Genomic DNA, 9,007 nt, shown 5'->3' on the forward strand with positions numbered 1-9,007 from the left:
CTGGTGAAGTTGGAGACCAGAGAACGACCTTGAAGGGTAGGGGCTCACGGGGCATGCAGGGGGCAATGTGTGACAGCCAATTGATGCTTTGGAGCCCTCTGGCTGGGTGGGGGAGACAAGATTGTTGGCACAGGAAGACCAGTGAGGGGTTTTAGGACTAATCTAGGCGGGAGGGGGTGGACTAGCGTCATGGCAGTGAAGATGGAGAGAGGGAGACATATCTAAGATGTATTTTGGAGCAGCAGAAGGGATGGAATGATGGAGAGATGTGGGGAGAGAAAGAGGGAGCCTCCCAACCCCGAAAGGATGGCGCTGAGGGGTTTGACTTGAGCAGTTGAGTAGATGGTTGTCCCATTCACTACGGCTAAGGAAGAAACAGGTGTGCAGGGGAGCACAGTCAAGGTTTCAGTTTTACACAGGTTAAGTTTAAGATGTCAATTAATCATTCAAATCAACAGGCAGACAGTTGGATCTGTTCACTGAGTACTCACCATGTTCTGGAACAGCATTCGGGGCTTCATACACACCCTCTCCTTTTATCATCGTGACAGTCTATTTATTATCGTTTTTTTTTTTTTTTTTTTGGAGGGGAGGTAATTAGATTTATTTATTTATTTTTAGTGGAGGTACTAGGGATTGAAACCAGGACCTCCTGCACGCTAAGCGTGCATTCTAGCACTTGAGCTATACCCTCCCCTCCCCTCATCATGACCATCAAGAAGGGTGGATGGACAACTAGCCTGTTCCACAGTTGAGGGAACTGAAGCTAGCAGGGTGTAGTGGGCATCTTCTCTTGCCACTCCAGATCCTTTCTTTACCCTTTCCACTCTGCCCTGGGGTCAGGAGACTGAAAGGCCTTGCCCCACGGCTTTGGTAGGGCTTGGCCTCTGGAAGATGGTGCCAACAGGAGGTGTGATGGAGGAGGGTAAGCCTGGGCGTTTCCCTGCACACCACCCCCTTCCCTGTGAGGTTGCTGTAGATCAGAGCGCCTGCCTGGGGGCCCCCTCTCTCCAGATTCTAGGAACCAGGTTGTCCCCACCTCCTGGGCCTCTGAGGGTGGTAACTAAGTCACTGTTGCTAGATCTGGGGTAATGCACTATCTCTTGTGGTTTACCTGCCCATACCTTTGCGTAAAATCCTCTTATAAAAATAATCCTCAAATTATTTGATCTGAGAAAGACCTTCGTTTCCTGATGAAACTCAGCCTGATACATTTGTCTGGAGCTAAAAATCTATTAGTGGTGGAGCTGGGATTCAGGCCCAGACAATATGGTTCTAGAGCCTGAGCTGTAACCTCTAAGCTCTATTCCTTCACTCTCAGGACTGTTTCAGGGGAAAAGAAAGGGAGAAGCCTCAGACTCTGGTTGGAAAAGAAAGAAGTTAGATAGTTGGAACGACTTCCCAAGGGAGAATGAGCTTGGGGTCCTCGGTTCTATATAGAAGACAGAACAAATAAACATGGACAAAAGTTGTTACCAGAGGGAACGTAACAGTCTTCTGGGGCTGGGGGCTCAGGCCTTGTGCTTGGGGGCTGGAGAGGGACATGGGATATTTAAGGTTGGCCTGGCAATTTTGAACTGACTCCAAGACCAGTTGGGAGGACAAGGATCCCAGAGATCCAAGTCCCAAGTGGCCAACAGGAGATGAGGGCTGGTGCCCCAAAGCAGCCCTTGTCCTATCCAGCCAAGGGACAGAAGCTTTGACCTGAAATCAGGCCAGAGAGGGAAAGCAATCTGGCTGACCCTGGTCCACAAGTGACCGGAGAGAGAAGGCCTGCACTCTGTCACAGAGTCAGGGAGCCCTGAGCAGGAGGCCTGTGGGTGAAGAGGCTGGGACAAAATGGGTGTATTTGGCTTTGTCAGATGAGACCCCTCCCAATCCCAGCAAACACATGCCCCCAGCACACTCAGACACACATAGGCGGCTCATGTGACATCACACACGCAGACACAAGCATGGATGGAGCCCCTGCCATGTGCCCTGTCCCGGGCTAATTCTGAGGGTCCCTGCCCAGACTGGCACTGATAGCAGTTAGATTTAATAAAGTGTGTCAGGCAGGGTGATGGAGTTGTGTCCAGGACAGACGGCACCAGGGAGAGACTTAGCAATGCGGGGTGAGGGAGGTCAGGGTGGCTTCACAAAGGTGATGCTAGAGTGAACGGAGTCAAGGACAGAGACTGGCCATCACTGGGACACGTGCACATGCATGTACACACACATCCTTACCGTAACACACACACACACAGAGTCCACACACACCACAAGCACACACTCATACATCAGAAACACAGTTAGACACACTTTTTCTTACACAGACACACTCACACACTTGTGCACACTCGCGCTCTCACACACACACACGCACACAATGTCTAGGCCTTGTCTCCAGCCTAAGATGGCTTTATTCTGCAAACCAGAGAATGCCCACCCTCCTCACCTTTCCCTCCCAAGGAAATGACCAATGGCAGGCCTGCGAGGGGCACGGGAGAGCCGCCCGCTGCCACCAGGGCGAGGAGGGCAGGGCCGCGGGTGGAGGAGGCCCCCGGGGGCACGAGCCCCGCCGCCACCGCGAGCCCAGCCGGGTCAGAGACACTGAGAGCGTCGGTTTCTTCATCTGCAAAGCGAGATAGTAAACCTGGAGCGCGCTGTGAGATACTGTACGTGGACGTGCTGTGAGCTGAACAGAGAGCACGGAGTTTCTGCTTTTGTTCTCGTGCTTATGTGGTGGGTCCTCTCTCACTGCAGTAACTAGAATATCGGGCGTGGGGCCCTGCATCTGTATTTCCAAAAGTGCCAGAGAATTTGTCCAAAATGTATTTACATTTATTTGAATAGATATTTGCACGGTGTACAAAATTCAGGGTACATAGGTCAAGACTTTCTCCCTTCCCGACTTCGTCCCTCTGCCCAGCCAGTCAGTTTTCCCCAGCATGCTACCAGAATTTTCTGTGTATTCTCCCACAGATAGTGTAGGTGAAACAATATGTAATCGTTCCCCTCTTTATGCAAGTGACAGCATGGTACTGTCCATACTGCGCTGTACTTTTATTTCTCACTTAAAGTAGGTCTCTTGCATATGAAGAGAGGCCTCAATTTTGCTCACAGCTTTTGTAATGGACTCCCTGAAATTCATCCAGGGAACCCCTCGCTTGCATGGGAGCGAGAGGCAGAGGCCAGGCTGGGCCCAGATCTCTTTTTCTTTTTTAAAAAAATCATGGTTTTGACACAACATTGTAAAATGATTATAACTCAATAAAAAAAAAGTTTAAAAAAATCATGGTAAAATACACATATGAGAAAATTTACCATTTTAAGCGGGGAGGGTATAGTACAGTGGTGGAGTGTGCGCTAAGCATGCACAGGGTCCTGGGTTCAATCCCCAGCACCTCTGTTTAAAGAAAAAATTAAAATAAGTAAACCTAATTCCTTCTCCCCCAAAAAACAAAGATTTACCATTTTAACCACTTTTAGGTATACAATTCCATGGCATTAAGTACATTCACAATGTTGGGCAATCACTACTATCTATTCCCAAAACTTCTTCATCAACTCAGGCAGACACCGTATACCCATTAAACCATAACTCTCCATTCCCTACTCCCCACCTTCGGCCCTAGTAACCTTTATTCTACTTTCTGTTTCTTTGGGTTTGACTGCTCCAGGTAACTCATATAAGTGGAATTGTACAGTGTTTGTCTTTTTGTGACTGGCTCATTTCATTTAGCGTAATGTCCTCAGAGTTCATCCATGTGGTAGCCTGTGTCAGAATTTCCTTCCTACTTAAGGCTGAATATTATTCCATCATATGTATACAGCGTACTCTGTTTATCCATTCATCTGTGGATGGACTTATGGGTTGTTGCCACCTGTTGACTTTTGTGAATCACGCTGCTATGAACACGGGCATATGAGCCCAGGTCTTTGCCTCCTCCTGGAGCCTTGTGTGAGGTCCTGTCCATTTTGCTCCCATGTAGCATGTGGGGCAGGACAGAGGGACAGAGGGCTCAACTCTGGTGAGAGGCGGGGAGAGTGGAAGAGCTGTAAACTGAGAGAGGGGTGTGGGGAGGAGCAGGTAGAGGGTGAGAACACTCTGCTTAACACCCCCTGATGTGCCTCCTCACACTCAGAGCAAAAGCCAAAGTCCTTTCAAAGCCCTGCTGCCTCTCAGTCCTCCTCATCTTGCCCCTTTGATCCAGTCATACTGACCTCCTTGGTGTTTCTCAAACAAGGAAGATAAACTGCTTCAGAGAGGGACACTGCATTTGCTTCCCGCCCCCACCCCCACCCCCACCGCCCCCCAACTCCGGAGAAGCCCTACCCCTGGATGGCCAGAGGCCTTACTTATTACCTTCCTCTGATTTCTTTTCAGGTATCCCCTTACCCGTGGGGTCAGTTGGTCACTCCGTTAAACACTGCAGTCTTCCCTTCTCTGGTTTGCTCTCCTTCCTTGCTTGACTTTTTTTTTTTTAACCGAAGTATAGTTGATTTACAATGTTGTGTTAGTTCCAGGTGTACAGCAAAGTGATTCAATTATACATATCCATATAGATATTCTTTTTCAGATTCTTTTCCATTATAGGTTATTACAAGATACTAAATATAGTTCCCTGTGCTATGCAGTAGGTCCTTATTTACCTATTTTATATATAGCTGGGGGGAGGGTATAGCTCAGTGGTAGTGTGTGCTTAGCATGCATGAAGTCCTGAGTTCAATCCCCAGTACCTCCACTGAAAAATAAACAAACCTAATTGCCTCCCCCCAAAAAAGAAAAAAAATTTCAAAAATTAAAATATTCCAACAAAGAAAGGTGTGGTGGTTGGTATAAGGGGAAGGAAAGGAGGGTAGTTTAATAAAATCAGATGGAAAAAATGTTGACAATTGTGAAATCTGGATGATGGTTACATGGGGGTTTATTAGACTATTTCTCTACTTTTTGGTGTATGTTATAAAAAACCTCAAAATAAATTCCACGCAAGTTTATTATTGGGGCTGTGCTCCAGGAGACAACAACAAAGATGTGTCCCTGTCCTGGAGGAGTTTCAAGCAGTGCAGAAGGCAGAAAAGAATTCAGGCGCTGACTGCATGTAGTCATCAGAGTCATGACTGGGGTGAGCACAGGGGCCATAGGGAGACATGGAGGGACACCTAACCCAGTGAGGAAAGGTCCCCTAGAGGACTCAGGTTTGACCTTTGTAATGAGAAGCCATAAAATACAACAGCTAAACCAGACGCTGCCCTAATGGTCCAGGATACAGCTGAAAGCTGGAGCGTTTGCTGTCAACACATAAGGAAGAACACCTGCCCCAAACCTGAGATACATATTATCTCCATTTTAAGGAGGAGAAATAGGTCGTTCAAAGAGGTTAGGTAATTAACTCCAAGTCATGCAACCAATAAGGATTTAAACCAGGGTTTGAAGCCAGGGCTGCTTGACCGCAAAGCTGGGTTCATTCAGTGAATACTTGAGGCCTCATGCTGCCTGAGGGAGCGGTGTCTCTCTTCCCAGGGTCCTAGTGTGTCTAGGAGGCCTTGGCCTGTTGCCCTGCTAAGCATTCCCCAGTGGAGGTTAGGCTGGGCACAGGAAAGCCTGGGGCTCTTTTCCTAGCCAAACTGAGCCAACAGTGTCCCAGACTTCCCCTCATTTCTGTTAGGAAGGTCACTTCCAGAAGGTCCCAGACTGTGAATGGGGAAATGAGAGGCTTTAGTTCTTGGAGACACTGCATCCCCCATATCAGTCATCTCTCCTTCAACCCCAGGTCTCATCCCCCATTTCCTGAACCTCAGGTTTGCAGTGAGAGTGGATTAATACTTCCTTTGATTTACACAGACTTGATTATTTATAAAGCCCTTTCCTTTACTTTGCCACTCCTGATCTCCACTCTACTTTATGAGCTTCTTAGGGCACACATTTATCCTTTGATTTATTAAAAACACACACAGGCCACCTAAATTATGCTGGCATCCTCAATTTGCAGTTTGGAGCCCACTCAGAGAGGTCATGTGGCTTGTTGACATTTACCCAGCTGGTGAGGGTAGAGTCAAGACAGGGAGTTCCACTGAAGCTGGGCAAAAACAAGGAAGGGCCGAGCCTGGAATCAGTTTCCCTTTCTGGCCTGTTGCAGTTGCTCTTCTCTCTAACGGTGGGCTGGCTGGCAGCTGACACTGGCCTCCCATCAGACCACAGAGGCACGTGGGGCGGGTATTAAACCAGCCTTCCTCCAGGTGTTCTCATTCCTCCTCCTGCTGCCTAGCAGGCTGTGCTCCTGCCTAAAGGGTCTTCGCCTCAGCCTCCACCAGGCCCGGTTAGCATCCTCCGCCTTCCTGAGAGCATCATTTACTCTCTGGGCTGCTCTGGACTACTCCTCTGCCTGTCTCTTATCTGAATCCTTTGTTAACTTCCCCTCTTCCCGCTCCACCAGCCTTGGAGGGGAGCAGGAGAGCAATGACCCAAGGGCCTTGACAGACAGATGACAAGGGAAGGAAGACGCGGCTCTGGGAAGAACCCACAGGCTCCTCAGTGGTGTTTGTGCTGAGAAGTGCAGACTTAAAGGCAGATGAAACACATTCTGCCACTCTTGAGTGGTAAAGGTTTGACTAAGGTACTCAAGCCACAGGGGAAATCTTACAGGTGAGAGTTCAGTGAGATGGTGTTTGCGTGAAAGTGCAGATTTCAAATGCCAGTGACTCAATAACTGTGTCATAAGTAGGGTATTGGTAGAAAGAATAAAAAGTGAGAAGACTGCTCTGCACTTTTCAAATAACCAGGCTGCTTGTCCCACTGGGCCCCTGGTCTCCATTTTCTCTCCATCCTCCTTGGAATCCCTTCTGAGAGCTCCTCCTGCTATAATATGCAGCTCTAAGGAATTTCCCCCTCGATGGCCTTAGCTCACGCAGAGCTACAGTGATGACAGACGTGTGCCTGGTCAGCTGCATGGGGCTGAACAGGGAAAGATGGATGATTTGGGGGTGGGCGGGTGTCATGGTATACGATGGGTAATTGGAGGGAGAATCTCTTTTTTTTTTTTCCCCAGCTTTGTGCTTTTCCCTGAGGTGTTTCCTAGCACTCAAGGCTCTCATGACCTGATTTCTAATTTCCTTTGAGGTTCCTATTTTTCCCTCATGGCTCCTCTCCCAAAGTGGAGGCCGCCCGATCTGGCAAACCCAGCCCTGCCAAGTATTAGCAAGGTCACATCCTCCTCACCTGGGTGGTAATTTACCCTGTAATAACTTTTTCCTGGACCTCCCTCTAGTTCTACTCCAGGGAAGTACAACAATTTTTAGTATTTTTAAAGTTGTGGTAAGATACACGTAAGGTTTACAATTTTAATCAGTTTTAAGTGTACAGTGAAGTAGCATTAAGGATATTTGCATTGTTCTGCAAACATCCCCTTCATCCATTTCTAGAACTTTTAAAATCTTCTCAAACTGAAACTCTGTACTCATTAAACTCCCTGTTCTTCCCTCTTCCCAGCCCTTGGCAACCACTATTCTACTTTCTGTCTTTATGAATTTGATGATTCCAGGTACCTAATATAAGTGGAATCATACAGTATTTTTTCTTTTGTGTCTGGCTTATTTCACTTAGCACAGTGCCTTCCAGATTCATCCATGTGGGTGCATGTGTCAGAATGTCGTTCCTTTTTAAGGCTGAATAATATTTCACTTTATGTAGATACCACATTTTGTCTGTCCATTCATCTGTTGATGGACATTTGGGTTGTTTTCACCTTTTGGCTATTGTAAATAATGCTGCAATGAACATTGGCATACAAGTTTAAGTCTCTTGTTTTCAGTTCTTTTGGGTATATACTTGGGAGGGGAATGGCTGGGTCATATAGCAAATCTCTGTTGAAGATTTTGAGGAGCCACCAAACTGTTTCCCTAGCTACTGCACCATTTTACATTCCAACCAGCAGTGTATGGGGGTCTCCAATTTGTATCCTCACCAATATTTGTTATTTGCAGTTTTTTGGTATGTTTTTTGCTTTTTGTTTTTACTGTATCCATCCTAGTAAGTGTAAAATTGGTATTTTATTATGATTTTGATTTGCATTTCCCTAATGACAAATGGTATTGGGCATCTTTCCATATGCTATTGGCCATTTGTGTATTTTCTTCTGAGAAATGTCTACTCAAGTCCTTTGCCCATTATCTAGTTGGGTTGTTTGTATTTTTGTTACCAAGTTTTATGAATTTATTATATATTCTGCATATTAAATCCTTATCAGATGTATGATTTGCAAATATTTCTCCCATTTTGTTCACTTTTTTTCACTCTTGAAAGCGCCCTTTGTGCAAAAGTTTTCAAATTTGAAGTCTAATTTATTTTTTCATTTGTTGCTTATGCTTTTGGTGTCACACTCAAGAATCCATTGCCAAATCCAAGGAATGAAGACTTACCCCTGTTTTCTTCTAAGTTTTTTATGGTTTTAGCTTTTATATATGGATTTTGAATCCACTTGGAGTTAATTTTTGAATGTGGTGTGAGGTAGGGTGGCCAACTTCATTTTTTTTTTTAATGGAGGTACTGGGTACTGTATATATGTAGTTACACGAAATATAATATATATGTGCAGTCGAACTGTAATAATTCTACCTAATAAAACTGAAAAAGGGGAAAAAATAAGTGGAGGTAGTGAAGATTGAACCCAGGATTGACCTAGTGCATGCTAAACACTCACTCTACCACTGAGCTATACCCTGCTCCCAACTTCATTCTTCTGCATGTGGAAATCCAATTTCCCAGTACCATTTGTTGAAGAGACTGTTCTTTCCCCATTGAGTGGACTGGGTACCTCTGTCAAAAACCTATTGGCCACAGATTTATGAGTTTATTTCTAGACTCTCAATTCTGTTCCATTGGTCTATATATCTGTCTTTATGCCAGAGCCACATAGTTTTGATTACCTTTTAGTAAGTTTTGAAAGTGGAAATTATGACTCTTCCCATCTTGCTCTTCTTTATCAAGATTATTTTAGCTATTCAGGGCCCCTTGCAGTTTCATATG

This window comes from Camelus dromedarius, chromosome 23, assembly GCF_036321535.1.
Source record: "Camelus dromedarius isolate mCamDro1 chromosome 23, mCamDro1.pat, whole genome shotgun sequence".
Classification (NCBI taxonomy): Eukaryota; Metazoa; Chordata; class Mammalia; order Artiodactyla; family Camelidae; genus Camelus; species Camelus dromedarius.